The sequence below is a fragment of the Ranitomeya variabilis genome, chromosome 5 (assembly GCF_051348905.1).
Source record: "Ranitomeya variabilis isolate aRanVar5 chromosome 5, aRanVar5.hap1, whole genome shotgun sequence".
Classification (NCBI taxonomy): Eukaryota; Metazoa; Chordata; class Amphibia; order Anura; family Dendrobatidae; genus Ranitomeya; species Ranitomeya variabilis.
In genome coordinates, this window is record NC_135236.1 from 127654036 (window position 1) to 127681516 (window position 27481).

At 47.6% G+C, this 27481-nt stretch overlaps 1 protein-coding gene across 3 annotated transcripts in view; it reads right to left on the reverse strand.

Annotated features, from left to right (window-relative positions):
• The window catches only part of ZWILCH (zwilch kinetochore protein), a 132317-nt gene that overhangs the window by 8654 nt on the left and 96182 nt on the right, over window positions 1–27481 (reverse strand). The window lies entirely within an intron of this gene.

Below are 27481 nucleotides of genomic sequence, written 5' to 3' on the forward strand. Positions count from 1 at the left end.
TGTGCCCAGCAAATCTGTACAGTATTGTGTTAATGTGAGCGAGCATGGAGATTTACACATCGGTTGTAACCCAGGAGAAGCTAACAGCACGCACTCCGATAACCCAGGTGGGCATGAGAGGTTGTGCCGCTAATGAATAAAGCTGATCACTCTTCAAGTGGTAACCCGGCATTCCCATAACCCACATAAGTCAAACTCTGGCCCACTCTCTTTAAATCTTCAGCTTAGCGAGTGTGAACAAGCAGAGTGTGACCTGAGCGTAAGTGCGAATGGTGGCAAGTGTGACTTGTGATTCAGTGACTTTGGATTCAGGGAGTTTCCAAGGGAGGAATTACTGAATTGCTAGCTGTATTTTATTAATACCGTACTTTGTATTTATTTTTATTTAACGTTTCTGTCTGGTGCAATCCCCATTAGGAAATGTGCTCCACTATTGTTAATGCCATCCAGTGCACATCTTGCCACATGTATGCAGTCCTTGATCAGCCGGTCGAGGGTGCATACTGCTGTGCGAGATGTGAGCACGTTGAGCATTTGGAAGCCCAGATTCTGGATCTAAATGTGCAGCTGGCAACACTGAGCAGATGCTCAATGGGATAGATGAAGGGGGGATGGTAGGATGGAGCTGCAGGACAGTGAAGCAGCAAGCTGTGTGAGTTAGAAGGCCGGGTAGAGGGAAGAGTGCCAGGGAGGCTAGTCCTGATCTGGCACACCCCAATAAGTTTGCTAAGTTGGCAGATGAGGGGGTGCCAGTACAGGGGTAGCACTGCTGCAGCCAGGCATGTCCTCTGAAAGCCGGAGGAGTGACTGCTACAGTAAGGAGGGAAATAGGAGAGCAGTACAGGCCAGACAGGTGCTGGTAGTGGGGAACTCAATTATTAGGGGAACAGATAGGGCAATCTGTCACAAAGACAGGGATCGTCGGACGGTGTGCTGCCTACCTGGCGCTCGAGTCCGACACATCGCTGATCGGGTGGACAGATTACTGGGAGGGGCTGGTGAGGACCCAGCGGTCATGGTGCACATTGACACAAAGTTAGAGGTAGGTGGAAGGTTCTTAAAGATGATTTCAGGGAATTAGGCTGCAAGCTGAAAGCAAGGACCTCCAACGTGGTATTTTCCGAAATACTGACTGTACCACGTGCCACGCCAGAGAGGCAACGGGAGATTAGGGAGGTTAATAAGTGGCTCAAGAATTGGTGTAGGAAGGAGGGGTTTGGGTTCCTGCAGAACTGGGCCGACTTCTCAGTTGGCTACAGGCTCTATGCTAGGGACAGGCTGCTCCTCAATGGGGAAGGTGCAGCTGTGCTGGGGGAGAAAATGGCTAGAAGGTTGGAGGAGTGTTTAAACTAGGGATTGGGGGGGAGGGTATTCAATTTATAGGAGGGGAAGATAGTGATGATAGAGACCTGGGCACAAATAAGTAAGTTGGGGGTGGCGGTGGCATGGGGGGTGGGGTTAGAACAATTAATAATTTAAGAAAGAATAGAGGTATAGAGAGGAACATCAAGTGTATGTATACTAATGCCAGAAGCCTCTCCTCCAACAAAATGGATGAATTAGAATTAATGATGTTGGAGCATAATTATGACATGGTGGGGATATCTGAGACATGGCTGGATGAGAGCCATGACTGGGCTGTTAACTTGCAGGGCTATAGTCTGTTCAGAAATGACCGTACAGATAAGCGAGGGGGAGGTGTGTGTCTATATGTAAAATCATCTTTAAAACCCATCCTGTGTGATAATATAGGTGAATCTAACAAAAATGTAGAGTCCCTGTGGGTGGAGATAAGGGGAGGGGGAAAAATAATAAATTACTGATAGGGGTTTGTTATAAATCTCCAAAAATAATGGAAGCAATGGAGAATATCCTCATAAAGCAAATAGATGAAGCTGCGACTCAAGGAGAAGTCATTATTATGGGGGACTTCAACTACCCTGAAATAGATTGGGGAACAGAAACCTGCAGTTCCAGCAAAGGTAATCGGTTTTTGACAACTATGAGAGTCAATTACCTTTCACAACTGGTTCAGGACCCAACAAGAAGGGTGACACTGCTAGACCTAATATTAATCAACAGGCCAGACCGCATATCAAATATAAGGGTTGGGGGTCACTTGGGGAATAGTGATCACAAAATAATAAGTTTTCATGAATCCTTTAATAAGATGTGTAGTAGAGGGGTGACAAGGACACTAAACTTCAGGAGGGCAAATATCCAACGGATGAGAGATGATCTTGGTGCAATTAACTGGGACAATATCCTGAGACATAAAAATACACAAAGAAAATGGGAGACGTTTATTAGCATCCTGGATAGGACCTGTGCACAGTATATACCGTATGGGAATAAACATACTAGAAATAGGAGGAAACCAATATGGCTAAACAGAGCTGTAAGGGGCGCAATAAGTGACAAAAAGAAAGCATTTAGAGAATTAAAGGAAGTAGGTAGTGAGGAGGCATTAAATAAATACAGAAAATTCTATAAATTCTGTAAAAAGCAAATCAAGGCAGCTAAGATTGAGACAGAGAGACTCATTGCTAGAGAGAGCAAAAATAACCCCAAAATATTCTTTAACTACATAAACAGTAAGAAACTAAAAAAAGGAGATTTTTGTTTACTTACCGTAAAATCTTTTTCTCCGAGCCACTCATTGGGGGACACAGGACCATGGGTGTTATGCTGCTGCCACTAGGAGGACACTAAGTAGACAGAAAGATTAACTCCTCCTCTGCAGCATACACCCCTTCACTGGATACAATTTGAACCAGTTCGGTAGTAAAGCAGTAGGAGCATGAACAAAGACAACTATGTCAAAACCAAAGAAGTAACAACAAGCCAAAAACAGGCTAACAGGGTGGGTGCTGTGTCCCCCAATGAGTGGCTCGGAGAAAAAGATTTTACGGTAAGTAAACAAAAATCTCCTTTTCTCCTACGCCTCATTGGGGGACACAGGACCATGGGACGTACAAAAGCAGTCCCTGGGTGGGGAGCAATATGCTAAAACCCCATGTACCACTGGCTTACGGCTTAAGGAACTGCCGCTTGCAGAATGCGCCTGCCAAGGGCAGCGTCTGCAGAAGAGATGGAATGAATGTGGTAATGCTTGGTAAAAGTGTGCAAACTGGACCACGTCGCAGCCTTGCAGACCTGCTGTGCTGACGCCTGGTGCCGAATGGCCCACGAGGCGCCCACCGACCGAGTAGAATGAGCCTTGATCCCAGCTGGAATAGGAACACCTCTGACACGATAGGATTCTTGAATGGCTGACCGAATCCATTTTGCCACAGTGGCTTTTGAAGCAGGAGAACCCCTCCTGGGCCCCTCTGGAAGTACGAACAGGACGTCTGACGTGCGGAAGGGAGCCGTTCTTGAGACGTACCGACGAAGAGCCCTCACCACATCAAGAGTGTGTAGAGCCTTTTCGATGCGATGGACAGGAGCCGGGCAGAACGAAGGCAGAACAATCTCCTCATTGAGGTGGAAAGAGGAGACGACCTTGGGCAAAAAGGTGGGAGAGGTCCTCAATACCGCCTTGTCCGGATGAAAAATGAGAAAGGGAGGGCGGCAGGAGAGCGCAGCCAACTCCGAAACCCTTCTGATGGACGTGACGGCTACTAGGAAGACTACCTTCCAAGAAAGGAAGGTCAAGGAAACGTCCTGTAGCGGTTCGAAAGGAGTCTCCTGAAGAGCTCCGAGAACTAAGTTGAGATCCCACGGATCCAAAGGTGACTTGTAGGGAGGCGCCACACGGGAAACTCCCTGGTAGAAAGTTTTCACCGGCAACCTATTGGCAATCTTCCGCTGGAAAAGGACTGACAATGCCAAAACCTGACCCTTTAGGGAGCTAAGGGCAAGTCCCGACTCTAGTCCGGATTGAAGAAACTCCAGAATGGAAGGAATAGAAAATACTAGAGGAGATCGTCCCTGTGCATCGCACCATGAGAAAAAAATTCGCCAGGTACGGTGGTAACTACGCATGGAAACAGGTTTCCTAGCTCTGATCATGGTGGAGGACACCGTGGGAGAAAAACCCGCTTGGCCTAGAATCCAGGACTCAACGGCCAGGCCGTCAAAGACAGGGCCCTTGAGTTCTGGTGGTAAATCGGGCCCTGTGAAAGGAGATCCACGCGATCTGGAAGACGCCAGGGGACGTCGGCCACCAACTGAACCAGTTCGGCGTACCATGCCCGACGCGGCCAGTCTGGCGCGACGAGAATCACTGGTACCCCCTCTGCCCTGATCTTTTTGATGACCCTCGGTAGTAGGGGAAGAGGAGGAAAAATGTACGGAAGGCGAAATTGACGCCAAGGTAGAACCAGGGCGTCTACTCCGAGGGCCCGTGGGTCGAGGGACCGAGCAAGGAACTGAGGGACCTTGTTGTTCATCCTGGAAGCCATGAGATCCACATCCGGGGTCCCCCAGCGATGGCAAATCTGCTGGAAGACCTCCGGGTGGAGGGACCACTCTCCGGAGGCGATGCCCTGGCGGCTGAGGAAGTCCGCCGCCCAATTTTCCACACCTGGAATGTGGATCGCCGAAATGGGCGAATGGTTCGACTCCGCCCAATGGAGGATGTGAGACACCTCGAGCATGGCCGTCTTGCTGCGAGTTCCGCCCTGACGGTTGATATATGCCACGGCCGTGGCGTTGTCGGACTGTATTCTGACTGGATGACCTGCCAGAAGTCGGTGAAAGTGAAACAATGCTAGCCTGATAGCTCGAATCTTGAGGATATTGATGGCGAGGCGAGACTCCTGAATGGACCACCGCCCCTGGGCTGTGTGATGGTTGAAGACCGCTCCCCAGCCTATGAGACTGGCATCGGTGGTCACCACCAGCCACCGTACTGGGAGAAAGGACCTTCCCTGGGTTAGGGAGGACTTCAGCGTCCACCACCTGAGAGCCTTCCTGACCCGAGGGGCCAGGATGAATCGGCGGTCGAGGGAGGACGGGTTGCCGTCCCAAGCCGACAGTAGCGCATGCTGCAGGGGACGGAGGTGAAACTGCGCAAATGGGACCGCTTCCATGGTCGCTACCATCTGCCCGAGAACTCACATGCTGGCGCGAATGGAGTGGGATACTGGACGAGAAAGACGCTGGGCTCCCTGCTGCAAGGCCAAAGCCTTGTCTTGAGGGAGTAAGACCAGACCGCGGGAAGTGTCCAGTATCATCCCCAGGAAGGAGATTTGTTGAGCCGGAATTGGAAAAGATTTTTTGAAGTTTATCTTCCACCCCAGGCGAGAAAGAGTATCCACCGTGAGAGCGACGGACTCTTCGCACGCTGGGTAGGAAGGACCCTTTATCAGTAGGTCGTCCAAGTACGGAATTACCACCACTCCCCTGGAATGAAGAATGGCCATGGCAGCCGCCATGACCTTCGTGAAAACTCTGGGAGCGGTGGCGAGACCGAAGGGCAAGGCCACAAATTGAAAGTGTTCCCCGCAAAAAGCGAAGCGAAGGAACTGCTGATGCGGAGGGAAGATCGGTATGTGCAGGTAGGCGTCCTTGATGTCTATGGATGCCAGGAATTCTCCCTTTTCCATAGACGCGACCACAGAACGGAGGGACTCCATCCTGAAGTGTCGGATTTTTATAAATCTGTTTAATAGCTTCAGGTCCAGGATCGGACGAAGTGATCCGTCCTTCTTTGGGACCACGAACAGATTTGAATAGAAACCCTTGAATCTTTGTTCTAGGGGGACCGGAATGATGACTCCGTCCCTTAGTAGTGCCCGTATTGCCTGGCGAAACGCTGTGGCCTTTGACCTTTGAGGGCAAGACTGGAAGAAGCGTGTAGGGGGGAGGGAGGAAAATTCTATTTTGTATCCGGTGGACACCAGTTCTCTGACCCACTCGTCGGAAACGACTGAGAGCCAGGCTTGACGGAAAAAGAGTAGGCGTCCGCCTACTTTGTTGGAGTCCACCGGATAATGCAAGGAGTAATTGGGCGGAGGACCCATGGGATGCGGATCCCTTAGGCCCGGGAGGTTTAGGTCTGGGTCTCCAGTTACGATTAGGTCTGTAAGAGACCTGGGTGCCTCGGCCACCGCGCGAACCTCTTCCTGATGCGGGGGTAGAGGATGTAGAAGCCCAGTTGGTATTGGACCGAAAAGGCCGAAATGGAGGTTGCTGCTGGTACCGAAAGGACCGGGTAGGCTTTTGCTGGGGGAGAAATTTACTCTTCCCTCCGGTAGCATCCAAGATCATTTGGTCCAATTTTTCTCCAAATAGCCGACCAGCCTGGTAAGGCAGGGCTGTTAGAGAACGTTTAGAAGCCGAATCTGCTCGACAATCCCTGAGCCACAGGGCTCTCCTGATGGAAATTGCATTGGCGGCTGCCTGTGCAGCGCAATTGGCTGCGTCCATAGAGGCGTTGACTATGAAGTCTCCGGCCTGCGCTATCTGGTTAACCAGGATGCTGGCTTCTGGAGGTAAATCACTGGCTTGGATGTTAGAGGAAAGAGTCTCGGTCCAAGACACCATAGCCTTAGCCACCCAAGAGGCGGCGAAGGATGGGAAGAGAGACGCTCCTGAGGCCTCGAAGGCGGAACGAGCCAGATAATCAATCTGGCGATCGGAGGGATTCTTAACAGAGGAACCGTCCGAAAGAGACAGGATGGTCTTGGACGCGAGGTGTGACACAGCAGGTTCCACCGAGGGAGACTGCAGCCAGTCCTTGACTAATTCCCGAGAAAAAGGGTATTTGGCCTCGATGGACTTTTGTCCTATGAAGCGTTTATCTGGGCGATCCCTATGTTTTTGTACAATCTCTTTAAAGTGAGGGTGAGTAATAAAAACATTTTTAACACGTTTAGTCTTTTTGAAAGACACCACATGTTCGGGCTCCGAAGCAGAGTCCTCAGTCACCTTCAGGGTCTGGTTTACCGCCTCAATGAGAGAGTCGAGGGACTCTTGGGAGGAGGGGGGGTCCTGAACGTAGGAAATGTCGGACTCATATTCAGAGTCATCCGAGTTTGGGGAAGGGGACCTGGAAGCAGAGCTTGCAGGTACTGAAGGGCCCGCTAGCTCATGGTCAGGGGATGAAACGTGAACACGTTTTCTGGAGCCCCGGGTAGAAAGTGACCGGGTACGCCCCCTGCTGGTAGAAGAATCCATACCATCGTCTGAATCCTCCACGGTCCGACCTGGAGGGGGGCCCCGGAGGGAGTCAATTGCCCTGGCTAGGGAAGCCACAGATCGTGACAGAGAGGTTGCCCACTCAGGGGGGCTAGGCCCTACCGGGTCGACGGCTGCGGCATCGGTGACGGTACCAGCGTCGGTAAGGGGCGGCTGCACAGAGGGTGAGACGCAATCTGCACACAAAGGGCTAGTGTGGGCTCGGGGCAGGGCCGCATTGCAAGTGGCACATACAGTGAAAAACACTGTGTGCTTCTTGTTACCCTTTTTTGTCTCCTTGGATTGAGACATAGTGCCTTAGGGACAGAGCGGGCAGTATATGCAGAGAAAGGGGGTCAAGCTTTCTTGAAGCAGCTTACCCACGGTCCTGTCTGTGTCCCCAGAGAGAGATATGGCGGTTCTTTGTCCAGGAGTTCTCCTTGGAGCGCTGTAGAAGCGTGGGCTCCGTGCAGAGGAGAGAGGAAATATGGCCCCCGAGATTTGGAGGGCGCCTCTCGTCCCAGACGAGAAGCGCCGATGTAGGGGGCGGAGCTACGGCCGTGGGAGGAGATTTTTCCCCTTGCGGCCTACTCCGGCTGAAGAAGCCGGGGACTAAATTTATGGGGCCTGCCGACGATGTGCGGCGGCGGCCGCGACGGAACGCCGCCGAGCACCACCGACCCCCGGTCGGCGGTGCCTCTCCCTGGGGACCCGAACCGCATCGCTGCCGCTGAGGGGGAGCAGGGGGGAGTCCCCTGAAGGTACTTACAACCGCCATAGTCCCGGATCTCACAGTCTGCTGGGCGCTTCTGTGAGGATGTAAGCTCAATCCATGCACCCTGGATGGGGATGGAGAGGCCCCTGATGCATCACGCTGCTGTAGCAGAGGGGGGCTGCGACACAACATCCCCTCCGGACTGCATACGTCTCCAGATTACATTGCTGTAATGCAGGGTCCTGGAGGGGGTTGGGGGAAATCGGGACCAAAAAAGGAACCGTTGCCCTGGCGCAAACCTTTTTCGTGCGCCATACGTCGCAGGAGAGGGACGGGGAGGTATACTCGCCGTGCTCGCCTGTTGTTGGTTCGGGGGAGAGCGGACCTTATGAAAAAAAGGACCCGTCGCCCCCTTCACTCCGTTAAATAAAAAATTAAAAATTTACATAAAATTAAAAAATCAAAAATTAAAACAAAGTTGGGGTCTGGGAAAAAAAGACCCAAGTGCCTCCTAAGACACTAAGCAAGAACTGGTTCAAATTGTATCCAGTGAAGGGGTGTATGCTGCAGAGGAGGAGTTAATCTTTCTGTCTACTTAGTGTCCTCCTAGTGGCAGGAGCATAACACCCATGGTCCTGTGTCCCCCAATGAGGCGTAGGAGAAATGATAGTGTTGGCCCCCTTAAAAATAGTCTGGGGGAAATGGTGGATGAGGATGAGGAAAAAGCCAATATGCTAAATGACTTTTTCATCAGTATTTACACAAGAAAATTCCATGGCAGACAATATGATCAGTGATAACAAAAATTCCCCATTAAATGTCACCTGCTTAACCCAGCAGGAAGTACGGCTGCGTCTAAAAATCACTAAAATTGGCAAATCTCCGGGCCCGGATGGGATACACCCCCAAGTACTGCAGGAATTAAGTACAGTCATTGATAGAGCATTATTTTTAACCTTTAAAGACTCCATAATAACAGGGTCTGTACCACAGGACTGGCGTATAGCAAATGTGGAGCCAATATTCAAAAAGGGGACAAAAACTGAACTCGGACATTATAGGCCAGTAAGTTTAACCTCTACTGTGGGTAATATCCTGGAGGGCAATTTAAGGGATGCTATATACTGGAGTATCTGAAGAGGAATAACCTCATGGCCCAGTATCAGCATGGGTTTACTAGGGACCGTTCCTGTCACCCTAAGCTCATCAATTTCTATGAAGAGGTAAGTTCCGGACTGGACCAAGGGAACCCAGTGGATGTAATGTATATGGGCTTTTCAAAAGCTTTTGATACGGTGCCACACAAAAGGTTGATACATAAAATGAGAACAATGGGGATAGGGGAAAATATGTGTAAGTGGGTTGAGAGCTGGCTCAGGGATAGGAAACAAAGGGTGGTTATTAATGGAGCACACTCGGACTGGGTCGCAGTTAGCAGTGGGGTACCACAGGGGTCAGTATTGGGCCCTCTTCTTTTTAACATATTTATTAATGACCTTGTGGGGGCATTCAGAGCAGAATTTCAATATTTGCAGATGACACTAAACTCTGCAGGGTAATCAATACACAGGAGGACAATTTTATATTACAGGAGGATTTATGTAAACTAGAAGCTTGGGCTGATAAATGGCAAATGAGCTTTAATGGGGATAAATGTAAGGTCATGCACTTGGGTAGAAGTAATAAGATGTATAACTATGTGCTTAATTCTAAAACTCTGGGCAAAACCGTCAATGAAAAAGACCTGGGAGTATGGGTGGATGACAAACTCACATTTAGTGGCCAGTGTCAGGCAGCTGCTACAAAGGCAAATAAAATAATGGGATGTATTAACCCCTTCCCGACCTTTGACGCATACGCTGCGTCATGAAAGTCGGTGCCAATCCGACCTGTGACGCACCGTATGCGTCATGGAGGGATCGCGTCCCTGCAGATCGGGTGAAAGGGTTAACTCCAATTTCACCCGATCTGCAGGGACAGGGGGAGTGGTACTTTAGCCCAGGGGGGGGTGGCTTTGCCCCCACGTGGCTACGATCGCTCTGATTGGCTGTTGAAAGTGCAACAGCCAATCAGAGCAATTTGCAATATTTCACCTATGAAAATGGTGAAATATTGCAATCCAGCCATGGCCGATGCTGCAATAGCATCTGTCATGGCTGGAGACCCCGATCTGCCCACCCCACCGACTGACGGCGGCGATCTGCAGCCGCCGTCAGTGTTCCGTACCCCTCCGTCCTGTCCTAAGCGCCTTCCTCTCCCATCCGACCCTCCCCCGCCCTCCCCTCTGCCCGATCGCACCCCCCCCATACTTACCTAGTCCCGGTGTCCCTCCCGGTGTCCTCGGTCTTCTCGCATGGGCGCCACCATCTTGGAAAATGGCGGGCGCATGCGCAGTGCGCCGGCCGAATCTGCCGGCCGGCAGATTCGTTCTTCGCACATTTTGATCGCTGCGATAGAACCTATCACAGCGATCAAAATAAAAAAAATAGTAATAGTAAATAACCCCCCCCCCTTTATCACCCCCATAGGTAGGGCCAATAATAAAATACTGAAAATATATTTATTTTTGTTTTTCTGTTAGGATTAGGGGTAGGGTTAGGGTTGCACTTAGGGATGCACTTAGGGTTGCACTTAGGGATGCACTTAGGGATAGGGTTGCACTTAGGGATGCACTTAGGGATAGGGTTGCACTTAGGGATAGTGTTGCACTTAGGGATAGTGTTGCACTTAGGGATAGTGTTGCACTTAGGGATAGTGTTGCACTTAGGGATAGTGTTGCACTTAGGGATAGGGTTGCACTTACGGTTGCACTTACGGTTGCACTTAGGGTTGCACTTAGGGATAGGGTTGCACTTAGAGATGCACTTAGGGTTGCACTTAGGGATAGGGTTGCACTTAGGGTTAGGGTTGTACTTAGGGTTGCACTTTGGGATAGTGTTGCACTTAGGGATAGTGTTGCACTTAGGGATGCACTTAGGGTTGCACTTAGGGATAGGGTTGCACTTAGGGTATAGGGCTGCACTTAGGGATAGGGCTGCACTTAGGGATAGGGCTGCACTTAGGGATAGGGCTGCACTTAGGGATAGGGCTGCACTTAGGGATAGAATTAGGGTTAGAATTAGGGTTAGAATTAGGCTATGTGCACATGGTGCAGATTTGGCTGCGGATCAGCAGCGGATTGGTCGCTGCGGATTCGTAGCAGTTTTCCATCACGTTTACAGTACCACGTAAACCTATGGAAAACCAAATCCGCTGTGCCCATGGTGCGGAAAATACAGCGCGGAAACACTGCGTTGTACTTTCCGCAGCATGTCAATTCTTTGTGCGGATTTCACAGCGTTTTACACCTGCTCCATAATAGGAATCCGCAGGTGAAATCCACACAAAAAAACACTGGAAATCCGCGGTAAATCAGCAGGTAAAGCGCAGTGCGTTTTACCTGCAGATTTTTCCAAAAACAGTGCGGAAAAATCCGCACACAAATCCGCAACGTGGGCACATAGCCTTAGGGTTAGGGTTGGAATTAGAGTTAGGGTTGGAATTAGGGTTAAGACTAGGGTTAGGGGTGTGTTGGGGTTAGGGTCGGGATTAGGGTTAGGAGTGTGTTGGGGTTAGTGTTGGAGTTAGAATTGAGGGATTTCCACTGTTTAGGCACATCAGGGGGTCTCTAAACGCGACATGGCGCCACTATTGATTCCAGCCAATCTTGCGTTGAAAAAGTCAAATGGTGCTCTCTCCCTTCCGAGCCCCGACGTGCGCCCAAACAGTGGTTTACCCCCACATATGGGGTACCAGCGTACTCAGGAGAAACTGGACAACAACTTTTGGGGTCCAATTTCTCCTGTAACCCTTGGGAAAATAAAAAATTGCAGGCTAAAAAATTATTTTTGAGGAAAGAAAAATGATTTTTTATTTTCACGGCTCTGCGTTATAAACTTCTGTGAAGCACTTGAGGGTTCAAAGTGCTCACCACACATCTAGATTAGTTCCTTTGGGGGTCTAGTTTCCAAAATGGGGTCACTTGTGGGGAGTTTCTACTGATTAGGCACATCAGGGGCTCTGCAAACGCAACGTGACGTGTTATGACCCCAATGGCGAGGGTCTCAGAGGAACGTGGAAGTCTGCAGAATACAAAAATCCAGCTCATAGGGCAGTGGTAACTGGGTTGACCATATATCTACTCCTAACGCCAACACTAGAAGTAGCCGGGGATCATTCCTACGTTGATTCTAGATGACACGCGCCAGCCGGAGAATCTAGCTACCCCTAGTAGAGGAAAACAAAGACCTTTCTTGCCTCCAGAGAAGGGGACCCCAAAGCTGGATAGAAGCCCCCCACAAATAATGACGGTGAGGTAAGAGGAAATGACAAACACAGAAATGAACCAGGTTTAGCACAGAGAGGCCCGCTTACTGATAGCAGAATAAAGAAAGGTAACTTATATGGTCAACAAAAACCCTATCAAAATCCACACTGGAAATTCAAGAACCCCCGAACCGTCTAACGGTCCGGGGGGAGAACACCAGCCCCCCTAGAGCTTCCAGCAAAGGTCAGGATATAGTTTTGGAACAAGCTGGACAAAAATACAAAACCAAAACAAATAGCAAAAAGCAAAAGGCAGACTTAGCTGATATAACTGGAACCAGGATCAGTAGACAAGAGCACAGCAGACTAGCTCTGATAACTACGTTGCCAGGCATTGAACTGAAGGTCCAGGGAGCTTATATAGCAACACCCCTAACTAACGACCCAGGTGCGGATAAAAGGAATGACAGAAAAACCAGAGTCAAAAAACTAGTAACCACTAGAGGGAGCAAAAAGCAAATTCACAACAGTACCCCCCCCTTAGTGAGGGGTCACCGAACCCTCACCACGACCACCAGGGCGATCAGGATGAGCGGCATGAAAGGCACGAACTAAATCGGCCGCATGAACATCAGAGGCGACCACCCAGGAATTATCCTCCTGACCATAGCCCTTCCACTTGACCAGGTACTGAAGCCTCCGCCTGGAGAGGCGAGAATCCAAGATCTTCTCCACCACGTACTCCAACTCGCCCTCAACCAACACCGGAGCAGGAGGCTCAGCAGAAGGAACTACAGGCACAATGTACCGCCGCAACAAGGACCTATGAAATACATTGTGAATAGCAAACGACACAGGAAGATCCAGACGAAAAGATACAGGATTAAGGATTTCCAATATCTTGTAAGGCCCAATAAAACGAGGTTTAAATTTGGGAGAGGAGACCTTCATAGGAACAAAGCGGGAAGAAAGCCATACCAAATCCCCAACGCGTAGTCGGGGACCCACACCGCGGCGGCGGTTGGCAAAGCGCTGAGCCTTCTCCTGTGACAACTTCAAGTTGTCCACCACATGATTCCAGATCTGCTGCAACCTATCCACCACAGAATCCACCCCAGGACAGTCAGAAGGCTCCACATGACCCGAAGAAAAGCGAGGATGGAAACCAGAGTTGCAGAAAAAAGGTGAAACCAAGGTGGCGGAACTAGCCCGATTATTAAGGGCAAACTCAGCCAACGGCAAGAATGTCACCCAATCGTCCTGATCAGCAGAGACAAAACACCTCAAATAAGCCTCCAAAGTCTGATTGGTTCGCTCCGTCTGTCCATTAGTCTGAGGATGGAAAGCAGACGAAAACGACAAATCAATGCCCATCCTACTACAAAAGGATCGCCAGAACCTGGAAACGAACTGGGATCCTCTGTCTGACACAATATTCTCAGGGATGCCGTGCAAACGAACCACGTTCTGGAAAAACACAGGAACCAGATCGGAAGAGGAAGGCAGCTTAGGCAAAGGAACCAAATGGACCATCTTGGAGAAGCGATCACATATCACCCAGATAACGGACATGCCCTGAGATAGCGGAAGATCAGAAATGAAATCCATGGAGATATGTGTCCAAGGTCTCTTCGGGACAGGCAAGGGCAAGAGCAAACCGCTGGCACGAGAACAGCAAGGCTTAGCTCGAGCACAAGTCCCACAGGACTGCACAAATGACCGCACATCCCTTGACAAGGAAGGCCACCAAAAGGACCTGGCCACCAGATCTCTGGTGCCAAAAATTCCCGGGTGACCTGCCAACACCGAGGAATGAACCTCGGAAATGACTCTGCTGGTCCACTTATCCGGGACAAACAGTCTGTCAGGTGGACAAGACTCAGGCCTATCAGCCTGAAATCTCTGCAACACACGTCGCAGATCCGGAGAAATAGCTGACAAGATAACTCCATCTTTAAGAATACCAACAGGATCAGCGACTCCAGGAGCATCAGGCACAAAGCTCCTAGAAAGAGCATCGGCCTTCACATTCTTTGAACCAGGTAAATACGAGACAACAAAATCAAAGCGGGAGAAAAACAATGACCAGCGGGCCTGTCTCGGATTAAGGCGTTTAGCAGACTCGAGATACATCAGATTTTTGTGATCAGTCAAGACCACCACACGATGCTTAGCACCCTCGAGCCAATGACGCCACTCCTCAAATGCCCATTTCATGGCCAACAACTCCCGATTGCCCACATCATAATTTCGCTCGGCAGGCGAAAACTTCCTAGAGAAAAAGGCACAAGGTTTCATAACAGAGCAACCAGGGCCTCTCTGCGACAAAACGGCCCCTGCCCCAATCTCCGAAGCATCCACCTCAACCTGAAAGGGAAGTGAGACGTCAGGCTGGCACAAAACAGGCGCCGAAGTAAACCGGCGTTTCAACTCCTGGAAAGCCTCCACGGCAGCAGGAGCCCAGTTAGCTACATCGGAGCCCTTCTTGGTCATATCCGTCAAAGGTTTCACAATGCTAGAAAAATTAGCGCTAAAACGACGGTAGAAGTTAGCGAAGCCCAAGAACTTCTGAAGACTCTTAACTGACGAGGGCTGAGTCCAATCAAGAATAGCTCGGACCTTGACTGGGTCCATCTCCACATGCGAATCCCAATTATCAGAAAAAACCAAAATATCATCCAGATAAACAATCAAAAATTTATCCAGATACTTCCGGAAAATGTCATGCATAAAGGACTGAAAAACTGAAGGCGCATTGGAGAGCCCAAAAGGCATCACCAAGTACTCAAAATGACCTTCGGGCGTATTGAATGCGGTTTTCCATTCATCACCTTGCTTAATGCGCACAAGGTTGTACGCACCACGAAGGTCTATCTTGGTGAACCACTTGGCACCCTTAATCCGGGCAAACAAGTCAGACAACAGCGGTAAAGGATACTGAAATTTGACAGTGATCTTATTTAAAAGCCGATAATCAATACAAGGTCTCAAAGATCCGTCTTTTTTTGCCACAAAAAAGAATCCCGCACCAAGAGGGGAAGAAGACGGACGAATATGTCCTTTTTCCAGAGACTCCTTGATATATGAACGCATAGCGGTATGTTCAGGTACCGACAGATTAAACAGTCTTCCCTTAGGAAATTTACTGCCTGGGATCAAATCTATAGCACAGTCACAGTCCCTATGAGGAGGCAGTGCACTGGACTCAGACTCACTGAAGACGTCCTGATAATCAGACAAATACTCCGGAACTTCCGAAGGCGTAGAAGAAGCAATAGACACAGGCAGGGAATCCCCATGAATACCACGACAGCCCCAACTTGAGACTGACATAGCCTTCCAGTCCAGGACTGGATTATGGGTCTGTAACCATGGCAGCCCTAAAACAACCAAATCATGCATTTTATGTAAAACCAGGAAACGTATCACCTCGCGGTGTTCAGGAGTCATGCACATGGTAACCTGTGTCCAATACTGCGGTTTATTTGCTGCCAATGGTGTAGCATCAATACCCCTAAGAGGAATAGGATTTTCTAATGGTTCAAGAGTAAAACCACAGCGCTTAGCAAATGAGAGATCCATGAGACTCAGGGCAGCACCTGAATCTACAAACGCCATGACAGGATAAGATGACAGTGAGCAAATCAAAGTTACAGACAGAATAAATTTAGGTTGCAAATTACCAACGGTGACAGGACTAACAACCTTAGCTATACGTTTAGAGCATGCTGAGATAACATGTGTAGAATCACCACAGTAGTAGCACAAGCCATTCCGGCGTCTATGAATTTTCCGCTCATTTCTAGTCAGGATTCTATCACATTGCATTAAATCAGGTGTCTGTTCAGACAACACCATGAGGGAATTTGCGGTTTTTCTATCACATTGCACCGAATTAGGTGTCTGTTCAGACAACACCATGAGGGAATTTGCGGTTTTGCGCTCCCGCAACCGCCGGTCAATTTGAATAGCCAGTGCCATAGTATCATTCAGACCTGTGGGAATGGGAAAACCCACCATAACATTCTTAATGGCTTCAGAAAGGCCATTTCTAAAATTAGCGGCCAGTGCACACTCGTTCCAATGTGTCAGCACGGACCATTTCCGAAATTTTTGGCAATACACTTCAGCCTCGTCCTGCCCCTGAGACATAGCCAGCAAGGCCTTTTCTGCCTGAATCTCAAGATTGGGTTCCTCATAAAGTAAACCGAGCGCCAGAAAAAACGCATCAAGATCAGCCAATGCCGGATCTCCTGGCGCCAGCGAAAAAGCCCAATCCTGAGGGTCGCCCCGTAAGAACGAAATAACAATTTTTACTTGCTGAGCAGAATCTCCAGATGAACAGGGTCTCAGGGACAAAAACAATTTACAATTATTCACGAAATTCCTAAACTTAAACCTGTCTCCGGAAAACAGTTCAGGAATCGGTATTTTAGGTTCTGACCTAGGATTTCTGATAACATAGTCTTGTATGCCCTGCACACGAGTAGCCAGCTGGTCCACACTTGTAATCAAGGTCTGGACATTCATGTCTGCAGCAAGCATAGCCACTCTGAGGTAAAGGGGAAGAAAAAAAAAAAAAAAAAAAAAACTCAGAATCTTCTTTCTTATAATCCCTCTTCTGCAATGCATTAAACATTTAATACTGGCCTGGCAAACTGTTATGACCCCAATGGCGAGGGTCTCAGAGGAACGTGGAAGTCTGCAGAATACAAAAATCCAGCTCATAGGGCAGTGGTAACTGGGTTGACCATATATCTACTCCTAACGCCAACACTAGAAGTAGCCGGGGATCATTCCTACGTTGATTCTAGATGACACGCGCCAGCCGGAGAATCTAGCTACCCCTAGTAGAGGAAAACAAAGACCTTTCTTGCCTCCAGAGAAGGGGACCCCAAAGCTGGATAGAAGCCCCCCACAAATAATGACGGTGAGGTAAGAGGAAATGACAAACACAGAAATGAACCAGGTTTAGCACAGAGAGGCCCGCTTACTGATAGCAGAATAAAGAAAGGTAACTTATATGGTCAACAAAAACCCTATCAAAATCCACACTGGAAATTCAAGAACCCCCGAACCGTCTAACGGTCCGGGGGGAGAACACCAGCCCCCCTAGAGCTTCCAGCAAAGGTCAGGATATAGTTTTGGAACAAGCTGGACAAAAATACAAAACCAAAACAAATAGCAAAAAGCAAAAGGCAGACTTAGCTGATATAACTGGAACCAGGATCAGTAGACAAGAGCACAGCAGACTAGCTCTGATAACTACGTTGCCAGGCATTGAACTGAAGGTCCAGGGAGCTTATATAGCAACACCCCTAACTAACGACCCAGGTGCGGATAAAAGGAATGACAGAAAAACCAGAGTCAAAAAACTAGTAACCACTAGAGGGAGCAAAAAGCAAATTCACAACAGTGACGCCCGCAGAGCATTCCATCAAAGTCTGCATTTCAAAATGTCACTACTTCCCTTCCGAGCCCTGACGTGCGCCCAAACAGTGGTTTACCCCCACATATGGGGTATCAGCGTACTCAGGAGAAACTGGACAACATCTTTTGGGGTCAAATTTCTCCTGTAACCCTTGGGAAAATAAAAAATTGCTTGCTAAAACATCTTTTTTGAGGAAAGAAAAATGATTTTTTATTTTCACGGCTCTGCGTTGTAAACTTCTGTGAAGCACTTGGGGGTTGAACGTGCTCACCACCACATCTAGATAAGTTCCTTGGGGGGTCTAGTTTCCAAAATGGGGTCACTTGTGGGGGGTTTCTACTGTTTAGGCACATCAGGGGCTCTGCAAACGTAACATGATGCCCGCAGACCATTCCATCAAAGTCTGCATTCCAAAACGTCACTACTTCCCTTCCGAGCCCCGGCATGTGCCCAAACAGTGGTTTACCCCCACATATGGGGTACCAGCGTACTCAGGAGAAACTGGACAACAACTTTTGGGGTCAAATTTCTCTTGTTACCCTTGGGAAAATAAACAATTGGGGGCTAAAAATCATTTTTTGAGAAAAGAAAAATTATTTTTTATTTTCATGGCTCTGCGTTATAAACTTCTGTGAAGCAGCTGGGGGTTTAAAGTGCTCACTATGCATCTAGATAAGTTCCTTGGGGGGTCTAGTTTCCAAAATGGGGTCACTTGTAGGGGAGCTCCAATGTTTAGGCACACAGGTGCTCTCCAAACGGGACATGGTGTCCGCTAATGATTGGAGCTAATTTTCCATTCAAAAAGCCAAATGGCGTGCCTTCCCTTCCGAGCCCTGCTGTGCGCCCAAACAGTGGTTTACACCCACATATGAGGTATCAGCGTACTCAGGAGAAACTGGAAAATAACATTTAGGTTCCAATTTCTCCTGTTACCCTTGGGAAAATAAAAAATTCCGGGCTAAAAAATCATTTTTGAGGAAAGAAAAATTATTTTTTATTTTCACGGCTCTGCGTTATAAACTTCTGTGAAGCAGCTGGGGGTTTAAAGTGCTCAATATGCATCTAAATAAGTTCCTTGGGGGGTCTAGTTTCCAAAATGGGGTCACATGTGGGGGAGCTTCAATGTTTAGGCACACAGGGTCTCTCCAAACGCGACATGGTGTCCGCTAACGATTGGAGCTAATTTTCCATTCAAAAAGTCAAATGGCGCGCCTCCCCTTCCGAGCCTTGCCGTGCTCCCAAAAAGTGGTTTACCCCCACATATGAGGTATCGGTGTACTCAGGAGAAATTGCCCAACAAATTTTAGGATCCATTTTATCCTGTTGCCCATGTGAAAATGAAAAAATTGAGGCTAAAAGAATTTTTTGGTGAAAAAAAAGTACTTTTTCATTTTTTACGGATCAATTTGTGAAGCACCTGAGAGTTTAAAGTGCTCATTATGCATCTAGATAAGTTCCTTGGGGCGTCTAGTTTCCAAAATGGGGTCACTTTTGGGGGAGCTCCAATGTTTAGGCACACGGGGGCTCTCCAAACGCGACATGGTGTCCGCTAAAGATTGGAGCCAATTTTTCATTCAAAAAGTCAAATGGCGCTCCTTCGCTTCCGAGCCCTGCCGTGCCCCCAAACAGTGGTTTACCCCCACATATGAGGTATCAGCGTACTCAGGACAAATTGGACAACAACTTTTGTGGTCCAGTTTCTCCTTTTACCCTTGGAAAAATAAAAAAATTGTTGCTAAAAGATCATTTTTGTGACTAAAAAGTTGAATGTTCACTTTTTCCTTCCATGTTGCTTCTGCTGCTGTGAAACACCTGAAGGGTTAATAAACTTCTTGAATGTGGTTTTGAGCACCTTGAGGGGTGCAGTTTTTAGAATGGTGTCACTTTTGGGTATTTTCAGCCATATAGAACCCTCAAACTGACTTCAAATGTGAGGTGGTCCCTAAAAAAAATGGTTTTGTAAATTTTGTTGTAAAAATGAGAAATCACTGTTCACATTTTAACCCTTATAACTTCCTAGCAAAAAAAAATTTTGTTTCTAAAATTGTGCTGATGTAAAGTAGACATGTAGGAAATGTTATTTATTAACTATTTTGTGTTACATAACTCTCTGGTTTAACAGAATAAAAATTCAAAATGTGAAAATTGCAAAATTTTCAAAATTTTCGCCAAATTTCTGTTTTTTTCACAAATAAACGCAGAAATTATCGACCTAAATTTATGACTAACATGAAGCCCAATATGTCACGAAAAAACAATCTCAGAATCGCTAGGATCCGTTGAAGTGTTCCGGAGTTATTACCTCATAAAGGGACACTGGTCAGAATTGCAAAAAACGGCCAGGTCATTAAGGTCAAAATAGGCTGGGTCATGAAGGGGTTAAAAGAGGCATAGATGCTCATGAGGAGAACATAATTTTACCTCTATACAAGTCACTAGTTCGACCACACTTAGAATACTGTGCACAGTTCTGGTCTCCGGTGTATAAGAAAGACGTAGCTGAACTGGAGCGGGTGCAGAGAAGAGCGACCAAGGTTATTAGAGGACTGGGGGGTCTGCAATACCAAGATAGGTTATTACACTTGGGGCTATTTAGTTTGGAAAAACGAAGACTAAGGGGTAATCTTATGTTAATGTATAAATATATGAGGGGACAGTACAAAGACCTTTCTGATGATCTTTTTAATCATAGACCTGAGACAGGGACAAGGGGGCATCCTCTACATCTGGAGGAAAGAAGGTTTAAGCATAATAACAGACGCAGATTCTTTACTGTAAGAGCAGTGAGACTATGGAACTCTCTGCCGTATGATGTTGTAATGAGTGATTCATTACTTAAATTTAAGAGGGGACTGGATGCCTTTCTTGAAAAGTATAATGTTACAGGGTATATACACTAGATTCCTTGATAGGGTGTTGATCCAGGGAACTAGTCTGATTGCCGTATGTGGAGTCGGGAAGGAATTTTTTTCCCCAATGTGGAGCTTACTGTTTGCCACATGGTTTTTTTTTGCCTTCCTCTGGATCAACATGTTAGGGCATGTTAGGTTAGGCTATGGGTTGAACAAGATGGACTTAAAGTCTTTCTTCAACCTTAATAACTATGTTACTATGCTAGTATACCCGACCCACGATGCCAGGCGGGTCCACAGTATATTTGGCCCACGATGCAGGGCGGGTCACCCACCAGGTATCACACTTGCCAATATCAGCATCCTAGATGCAGATACAGTTGAAAGCAAGTCATAAATGAGAGAGCGACAGTGTAATTTCCCCTCTGTGTTTGACATCTCAGTGCTGCAGACACCCGCACCCGCTGTACTGAGATGTGCAGCGGATCTGAAAACACCATGAGGAGACTGGAGCAGCGGGAAATTGACAAAGGTTTTTTTAAAATCTTAAATGTGGGGCTCATTCTACTGTTGTTTTTGTTTGCTTCCTAAATGCATGGTTAAGCAACGTTGTAAATAGCCTCCATTAAAACTTTACCATTTGCTCCTGCAGTGTATGTTAGTCCTTTATCTAGCTGAGTACTTTGCAAAAATGTTACAAATTTAACAGAGTTGGCTCTCAACCCAGTCCCTCCTCTATGTTAAAGGGAACCTGTCACCCCCAAAATCGAAGGTGAGCTAAGCCCACCAGCATCAGGGGCTTATCTACAGAAGATGGGAGGCCCCGGACCACGACATCCATAGGACCAGAACCGGACCAGGACCGCCCCTGGGTAAGTAATCTAACCTCTTTTTCTCATCTTTCAGGTTACATCGGGGGCTTATCTACAGCATTCCAGAATGCTGTAGATAAGCCCCTGATGCTGGTGGGTTTAGCTCACCTTCGATTTTGGGGGTGACAGGTTCCCTTTAAATAGAGCAGCAAAGATATGGAGAGGGTGTTGCAAAGATCTGCAGAACATGCAAAGGGGGGAGAAAACAAGCTTCAGATATGTGGAAATGAGGCCATATAGGAGTAAATGGACACAGCAGCACCCTAGATAAACACACAGACCTCATATACAGCCTATATTACTGGGAGAGACACTGACACAAGAGAAAATCTGAAACAATCTTTGAAGGTAACACAAAGTAGAGAAAAAAAAGTTAACCTGACAATAGCAAGTTAAATATTAACTTCTGCTGAATTATGCTTTAGGCTATGTGCACACGTTCAGGATTTCTTGCAGAAAATTCTGGAGAATTCCGGACATTTTCTGCAAGAAATCCGCGTGCGTTTTTGCCGCGAATTTGCCGCGGTTTTGACGCGTTTTTGCCGCGGTTTTTCCCAGACACTTCCCAATGCATTTTAAGTGGGAAATCCGCAAAAAAACCGCAAAATTAACCCCTTCCCGACCCATGACGCCACGTAGGCGTCATGAAAACCCGTGCCAATCCGACCCATGACGCCTATGTGGCGTCATGGAATGATCGCGTCCCTGCAGATCGGGTGAAGGGGTTAACTCCTATTTTACCCGATCTGCAGGGAGAGGGGGAGTGGTACTTCAGCCCAGGGGGGGTGGCTTCACCCCCCCCGTGGCTACGATCGCTCTGATTGGCTGTTGAAAGTGAAACTGCCAATCAGAGCGATTTGTAATATTTCACCTAAAAAACTGGTGAAATATTACAATCCAGCCATGGCCGATGCTGCAATATCATCGGCCATGGCTGGAAATACTGAAGTGCCCCCCCCCCCACCGATCGCCCCCCCCGTCCTCCGTTATGGGGTCCGGTCCCCTCCGTCCGCCTGCCGGCTCCCCCGTCCTCCTGTCCGCTCCCTCCTTGCTCAGACCCACCCCCCCTGTGCTCCGTTCCCCCCCCCCCCGTGCTCCGATCCACCCCCCCACCACCCCTTCATACTTACCGATCCTCCCGGTGTCCGGCCGTCTCCTCGCTGGGCGCCGCCATCTTGGAAAATGGCGGGCGCATGCGCAGTGCGCCCGCCGAATCTGCCAGTCGGCAGATTCCTTACAGGTACATTTTGATCGCTGTGGTAGGTTCTATCACAGCGATCAAAATAAAAAAAAAAAATAAATAAACCCCCCCCCTTTATCACCCCCATAGGGACAATAATAAAATAAAGAATTTTTTTTTTTTTCCACTAGGGTTAGGGTTAGAACTAGGGTTAGAACTAGGGGTAGGGTTAGGGGTAGGGTTAGGGTTACGGGTAGGGTTAGGGTTATGGCATGTGCACATAGAGCGGATCGGCAGCGGATCCGCAGCGGATCGGCAGCGGATTGGCAGCGGATCGGCCGCGGATCCGCAGCGGATCCGCAGCGGATCGGCCGCGGATCGGCAGCAGATCCGCAGCGGATCGGCCGCGGATCCGCAGCGGATCCGCAGCGGATTGGCAGCGGATCCGCAGCGGATTGGCCGCGGATCCGCAGCGGATTGACAGCGGATCCGCAGCGGATCGGCCGCGGATCCGCAGCGGATCGGCAGCGGATTGGCCGCGGATCCGCAGCGGATTGGCCGCGGATCGGCAGCGGATTGGCCGCGGATCCGCAGCGGATTGGCCGCTGCGAATTCGAAGCAGTTTTCCATCAGGTTTACAGTACCATGTACACCTAAGGAAAACCAAATCCGCTGTGCCCATGGTGCGGAAAATTCCGTGCAGAAACGCTGCGTTGTATTTTCCGCAGCATGTCAATTCTTTGTGCGGATTCCGCAGCGTTTTACACCTGTTCCTCAATAGGAATCCGCAGGTGAAATCCGCACAAAAAAACACTGGAAATCTGCTGTAAATCCGCAGGTAAAACGCAGTGCCTTTTACCTGCAGATTTTTCAAAAATCGTGCGGAAAAATCTCACACGAATCCGCAACGTGGGCACATAGCCTTAGGGTTAGGGTTGGAATTAGAGTTAGGGTTGGAATTAGGGCTAGGGTTTGAAATAGGGTTAAGATTAGGCTTGTGGTTAGGGTTACGGATAGGGTTAGGGGTGTGTTGGGGTTACAGTTGTGGTTAGGGTTGGGATTAGGGCTACGGTTGGGATTAGGGTTAGGATTAGGGTTGGAATTAGGGTTACGGGTGTGTTGCGGTTAGGGTTGTGGTTAGGGGTGTGTTGTGGTTAGGGTTGTGATTAGGGTTATCGCTACAGATGGGATTAGGATTAGGGGTGTGTTGGGGTTAGTGTTGAAGTTAGAATTGAGGGGTTTCCACTGTTTAGGCACATCAGGGGTCTCCAAACGCAACATGGCGCCACCATTGATTCCAGCCAATCTTGCATTCAAAAAGTCAAATGGTGCTCCCTCCCTTCCAAGCCCCGACGTGCGCCCAAACAGTGGTTTACCCCCACATTTGGGGTACCAGCGTACTCAGGACAAACTGGGCAACAACTGTTGGGGTCCAATTTCTCCTGTTACCCTTGCAAAAATAAAAAATTACTTGCTAAAACATAATTTTTGAGGAAAGAACAATTATTTTTTATTTTCACGGCTCTGCGTTATAAACTTCTGTGAAGCACTTGGGGGTTGAAAGTGCTCACCACACATCTAGATAAGTTCCTTCGGGGGTCTAGTTTCCAAAATGGGGTCACTTGTGGGGTGTTTCTACTGTTTAGGCACATCAGGGGCTCTGCAAATGCAATGTGACGCCCGCAGACCATTCCATCAAAGTCTGCATTTCAAATGTCACTACTTCCCTTCCGAGCCCTGACGTGCGCCCAAACAGTGGTTTACCCCCACATATGGGGTATCAGCATACTCACAACAAACTGGGCAACAAATATTGGGGTCCAAATTCTCCTGTTACCCTTGTGAAAATAAAAAATTGCTTGCTAAAACATCTTTTTTGAGGAAAGAAAAATGATTTTTTATTTTCACGGCTCTGCGTTGTAAACTTCTGTGAAGCACTTGGGGGTTGAACGTGCTCACCACACATCTAGATAAGTTCCTTGGGGGGTCTAGTTTCCAAAATGGGGTCACTTGTGGGGGGTTTCTACTGTTTAGGCATATCAGGGGCTCTGCAAACGTAACATGATGCCCGCAGACCATTCCATCAAAGTCTGCATTCCAAAACGTCACTACTTCCCTTCCGAGCCCCGGCATGTGCCCAAACAGTGGTTTACCCCCACATATGGGGTATCAGCGTACTCAGGAGAAACTGGACAACAACTTTTGGGGTCCAATTTCTCCTGTTACTCTTGCAAAAATAAAAAATTCTGGGCTAAAAAAATATTTTTGAGGAAAGGAAACACATTTATTATTTTCACGGCTCTGCGTTATAAACTTCTGTGAAGCATTTGGGGGTTCAAAGTGCTCACCACACATCTAGATAAGTTCCCTTGGGGGTCTAGTTTCCAAAATTGAGTCAATTGTGGGCAGTTCCTACTGTTTAGGCACATCAGGGGCTCTGCAAACGCAACCTGATGCCCGCAGAGCATTCCATCAAAGTCTGCATTTCAAAACGTCACTACTTCCCTTCCGAACCCCGACGTGCGCCAAAACAGTGGTTTACCCCCACATATGGGGTATCAGCGTACTCAGGAGAAACTGGACAACAACTTTTGGGGTCCAATTTCTCCTGTTACTCTTGCAAAAATAAAAAAATTCTGGGCTAAAAAATATTTTTGAGGAAAGGAAACACATTTTTTATTTTCACGGCTCTGCGTTATAAACTTCTGTGAAGCACTTGGGGGTTCAAAGTGCTCACCACACATCTAGATTAGTTCCTTGGGAGGTCTAGTTTCCAAAATGGGGTCACTTGTGCGGGAGCTCCAATGTTTAGGCACACAGGGGCTCTCCAAACGCGACATGGTGTCCGCTAATGATTGGAGCTAATTTTCCATTCAAAAAGCCAAATGGCGTGCCTTCCCTTCCGAGCCCTGCCGTGCGCCCAAACAGTGGTTTACCCCCACATATGGGGTATCACCGTACTCAGGACAAACTGGACAACAAAATTTGGGGTCCAATTTCTCCTATTACCCTTGGGAAAATAAAAAATTCTGGGCTAAAAATCATTTTTGAGGAAAGAAAAATTATTTTTTTATTTTCACGGCTCTGCGTTATAAACTTCTGTGAAGCACCTGGGGGTTATAAGTGCTCACTATGCATCTAGATTAGTTCCTTGGGGGGTCTAGTTTCCAAAATGGGGTCACTTGTAGGGGAGCTCCAATGTTTAGGCACACAGGGGCTCTCCAAACGCGACATGGTGTCCGCTAACGATTGGAGCTAATTTTCCATTCAAAAAGTCAAATGGCACGCCTCCCCTTCCGAGCCTTGCCATGCACCTAAAAAGTGGTTTACCCCCACATATGAGGTATCGGCATACTCAGGAGAAATTGTCCAACAAATTTTAGGATCCATTTTATCCTGTTGCCCATGTGAAAATGAAAGAATTGAGGCTAAAAGAAATTTTGTGTGAAAAAAAAGTACTTTTTCATTTTTGCGGATCAATTTGTGAAGCACCTGGGGGTTTAAAGTGCTCACTATGCCTCTAGATGAGTTCCTTGGGGGGTCTAGTTTCCAAAATGGGGTCACTTGTGGAGGAGCTCCAATGTTTAGGCACACAGGGGGTTTCCAAACGCGACATGGTGTCCGCTAACGATGGAGATAATTTTTCATTCAAAAAGTCAAATGGCGCTCCTTCCCTTCCGAGCCTTACCATGTGCCCAAACAGTGGTTTACCCCCACATGTGAGGTATTGGTGTACTCAGGAGAAATTGCCCAACAATATTTAGGATCCATTTTATCCTGTTGCCCATGTGAAAATGAAAAAATTGAGACTAAAATAATTTTTTTGTGAAAAAAAAGTACTTTTTCATTTTTACGGATCAATTTGTGAAGCACCTGGGGGTTTAAAGTGCTCACTATGCTTCTAGATAAGTTCCTTGGGGGGTCTAGTTTCCAAAATGGGGTCACTTGTGGGGGAGCTCCAATGTTTAGGCACACGGGGGCTCTCCAAACGTGACATGGTGTCCGCTAAAGATTGGAGCCAATTTTTCATTCAAAAAGTCAAATGGCGCTCCTTCCCTTCCGAGCCCTGCCGTGCACCCAAACAGTGGTTTACCCCCCACATATGAGGTATCAGCGTACTCAGGACAAATTGGACAACAATGTCCGTGGTCCAGTTTCTCCTTTTACCGCTGGGAAAATAAAAAAATTGTTGCTAAAAGATCATTTTTGTGACTAAAAAGTTAAATGTTCATTTTTTACTTCCATGTTGCTTCTGCTGCTGTGAAACACCTGAAGGGTTAATAAACTTCTTGAATGTGGTTTTGAGCACCTTGAGGGGTGCAGTTTTTAGAATGGTGTCACTTTTGGGTATTTTCAGCCATATAGAACCCTCAAAATGACTTCAAATGTGAGGTGGTCCCTAAAAAAAATGGTTTTGTAAATTTTGTTGTAAAAATGAGAAATCACTGGTCAAATTTTAACCCTTATAACTTCCTAGCAAAAAAAAAAATTGTTTCCAAAATTGTGCTGATGTAAAGTAGACATGTGGGAAACGTTATTTATTAACTATTTTGTGTCACATAACTCTCTGGTTTAACAGAATAAAAATTCAAAATGTGAAAATTGCGAAATTTTCAAATTTTTTGCCAAATTTCCGTTTTTTTCACAAATAAACTCAGAAATTATCGACCTAAATTTACCACTAACATGAAGCCCAATATGTCACGAAAAAACAATCACAGAATCGCTAGGATCCGTTGAAGCGTTCCTGAGTTATTACCTCATAAAGGGACACTGGTCAGAATTGCAAAAAACGGCAAGGTCATTAAGGCCAAAATAGGCTGGGTCATGAAGGGGTTAATGAACATGCTGCGTTTTTTACCGCGATGCGTTTTTACCGCGGAAAAAAACGCATCATGTGTACAAAAAGTGCAGAATTCATTAAAAATGATAGGATGCATAATATAAGCAGATTATTTGCGGTTTTATAGCGTTTTTATAGGGAAAAAACGCGAAAAAACC